We start from the raw sequence: 3,571 nt of genomic DNA, 5'->3' as shown, positions 1-3,571 counted from the left end.
GCTGACAACAAAGAGCTGGCTGAATGCAAACATGTTCTTTGCCGTCCGCTTCTTCTTTGTCGTCAGTTTTCTTTAGCCTGGTGGCAAAGAGCTTCTTTGCCGTCAACTAGAGCTGGCTGACGGCAAAAATCATGATTCCAGTAGTGAAGCGACGATCAAATGGGAGATCGAGAAGGCCAAGATATTTGGCGACATAGAGCTTGAGAAGGAGAGGTTGCGATTCATACGGGACGCGAAAGATGCGAAGATCATGTTGACGGACGAGACCGTCTTGGATGAGCATGCGAAGAAGTGGCTTAAGGACAACAAGAAGGAGATCAACGACCGGAGGGACTACGAGGCGGCTACGGCTCGGATCCAGGCGGAGGAGGCAGCCCGGATGCAGTTGGAGCAGGCAGCCCGGATGCAGGCGGAGCAGAACGAGAAGGACACATTTCGCCTGGAGCAGGACGCATTCCGTTCGGAGCAGGCGCCCAGCTAGTGATCCGAGGCCATCCGTCACGCTCGGACATTAATTTCATTTTGATTGGTTAAACTATGATTTGCTTTGTTTTGTTTTAAATTTAGGCGTTCGAATAGTTTGTACCGTATGTTCGGCATACATGGATTACATGGATTTAAAAATAAGAATTTATGGTATGTGGATGTGCGACGTAATATTTAAGAGGTGTTCGGTCAATGCCCCGCGGACGCGCTAGGCTGGATTTGTCAAGCTGTTTGTCAGTCCCGCTTCCTCCCGTGTCGTGTTTGGTTAGTCTGCCACTCTGCCCCTCCGCGGCGGCGCCGACGCGATTCCCCTCCCGCCTCGGATTCTATTCTTGGATTCAGTTCAAGCTGGAATACGGAGTACGTATTAAGCTCGCCGTGCCGCCCGCACTTAGAGAGAGAGAGAGAGAGAGAGTCGCTCCGCCTGATCTGGCGTCGTCGCATCATGGGGCTGTTGGCATTCAATCGGCTCATGCCTATGCAGCGGGGTCGGCGTCGCCGGCCAACTCAAGGCCGCAGTAAGCCACCTGTTCCTTCTGCCTTTTTCTAAGACTAGTAAGCGTGCACGTGCAACGCATGTCTTGACAAACATAAATAGTACTCCCTCTATCAAAAAATACTCAGATAACATAAACAGTACTTCCTCCGTTCGAAAATACTTGTCGAAGAAATGAACATATATATGCGTATTTTAGTTCTAGATCCATTCTAGATCCATTTTTATCCATTTCTCCGAGAAGTACTTCCGAACGGAGGGAGTACATACTAACCATACAGAGTTGCACAGTTTCACCAAAAAGTTTAATATATGTTAACTACTCCCTCCATCCCATAATATAACATCGTTTTGCAAGCTGTTTTAGCTCACAAAACAATATTATATTATGGGGTGGAGAGGGAGTATAATAGTAATCAAGCACACATTGAAATCGTACTATCAACATATATATCACCCATAATATAGTTATATCCTTCAGTATCCATATTGAAAGTATGAAATTGTCTTCCAATACAAATTTATTTGTTTGAAACAAACTCAGATAAATAATTTCAACCATTGTTTAAATCATACATAGTTCCGTAGAAACCCACCGGTTCAAGGTTGAAATAATCAAATCTTATCTAGTGGGTCACTTAAAGAAAACCATGCAATCAGAAGGTTTACCTACCATGGACATGAGTTATATCATGCTATCATGCACTCTTTAATCTTCAATTTATTGAACCGATCCAGTGTTCCGCTCCACTCCGTCATAGAGTGGCCTCGCTGCATCTATGCTACTTGTGCAGTTGTGTTACTCCCACGAAATGGCATGAGAAGATTGTGCCATTTCTCCGCAGAAGACTATTTTGATGACGAAATCTGACACTGAAATATAAGTTGAGATTCAACATCAAAATCAAATCTGAAATCTGCATTGCATAAAGTAGTTGCACATTGGATTCTCAAAGTACTACTTAAACTTTGTTTAACATTCATTTGCTTTTGGGTCAGTTTCATATATTTTCATAATTTTGAGGACATAAATGGCAAGCCAAGTTGATCTTTTGTGAATGAATGATGCTTATTTCAAGTGGATCGGATTGCCATGCTGCTAATTCTCATCAATTATGCTCTACATTAATTTTTGGACATTTGAGCCAAAATACAGAGGATAATATAACATGTAGCAAAACACCTTGCAACATACATTCCTTATTCTTCCTATCCCTGTAACAAAAAATAATACTGCAAAATAAATAATTAGAAAACCATGTAACAAACTGGATGGCCTTCGCAACTATTCTTGTAATGTAACTGAAAAGTGAGTAACAGATCATGTTATATATTATCTGCAAGCGGATTTGGACACAAAACATGTTGTATATTGTCCACAAGCGGATATATATGGACACATAGTATATATGTGAATTAGGCTAGAGTCCAAGTCAGCCTACGCACCGAATTATGTATGTGTAAATTAAGCTTACTATGAAAGAGGTAGGCACTCACTAATATAGTGAAGAACAATCTGCCGAACCAAAACCTTCCACTCAACTGAAAAAAGGAAAACTAATAAAGATTGGCAATGGCTCTCATATGTGCAATAAGTTTAACTGAGCAAAGAAATCACCAAGAAATCACCAAGAAATAGAAAGTATAAGCTGACAGACCATGCTTAGTAAATTTAATCAAACAGAAAATAGGGGCTCAATGTAGCAAACATGCCAATTAATCAGGAAGAACTCGTTGTACCTCCTTGTCTCCAATCGCCAAAAGGAAGATTTGTTCGGTGAACAGAATTCCACCTAAATCTAAAGAAAGCATGAACACAAAATTAGTCACAAATGAAAGATGTACAAGGCAGTGAGGGATCTTAGTCAACACATTCTCATATGAGAAGTTGAGAACTGAATTTGTAACACTAACAAGAATAGCAGCCCGCTGTACGAAGTATAGTCTTCACTTAAAGTGCATCCAGAGAATGGAAAATGTCAATTGCTTTACAGTGTAATTGCTTACGTACCTCTGGAACCTTGTTTTATTCTACAAAAGTCAATTCTACATCTTCATAGCAAAATTAAAATTGCCAGCACATGCAAAAGAGAGGTTAACAAATTGTGGTCATGTGGGCTACTGAAATTATATATCATTACTAATTCAGATGGTGTCCGTAACGCATTACTATGAGAGATGTCATATGCAGTTGTGAATCAACACTTGAGAAAGCATACTTTCAGTGACATTAATAAATAGAAAAGTGGTGCTAAGATGCTTTATAATTCACATGAATCTTCTCTTATCATGGTGTCAGTTTATGAGGACAATCAGACCCAAAGAACAATGCGACATCAATGACTCGATTTTACATTTAGAAAGGGCAAAAAGTTTCAGTATCATTATTATGTTAAGAGAAATATACCTTCTTCTTGACAGTAAGAGAAATGCACCCTTGTATTATCTGCATGTACATCACTCTCCATAAATGACCTAGCAGGCATAAACTGCAAATTTAATAAATAGGTTATAAATAGATTGATCTTGATAGAGCCGAATCCGCTCACCTTCACGTGAAAAAATGGCTACCTCATAGAGAATCAAAAA

General features: G+C 40.2%; 1 long non-coding RNA gene across 1 annotated transcript; it reads right to left on the bottom strand.

Annotated features, from left to right (window-relative positions):
- Positions 1-1,409: 1,409 nt before the first annotated feature.
- On the bottom strand, positions 1,410-3,560 carry LOC123107293 (uncharacterized). The gene is made up of 4 exons (XR_006451636.1): positions 3,390-3,560; positions 2,723-2,781; positions 2,480-2,524; positions 1,410-1,855 (listed from the first exon to the last, which is right to left on the bottom strand). It is a non-coding gene; the product is annotated as an uncharacterized lncRNA (long non-coding RNA).
- Positions 3,561-3,571: the final 11 nt, after the last annotated feature.

Source organism: Triticum aestivum, chromosome 5A, assembly GCF_018294505.1.
Source record: "Triticum aestivum cultivar Chinese Spring chromosome 5A, IWGSC CS RefSeq v2.1, whole genome shotgun sequence".
Classification (NCBI taxonomy): domain Eukaryota; kingdom Viridiplantae; phylum Streptophyta; class Magnoliopsida; order Poales; family Poaceae; genus Triticum; species Triticum aestivum.
Note: the sequence above shows the minus strand (reverse complement) of the source record. Positions and strands in the feature narration are given on the sequence as shown.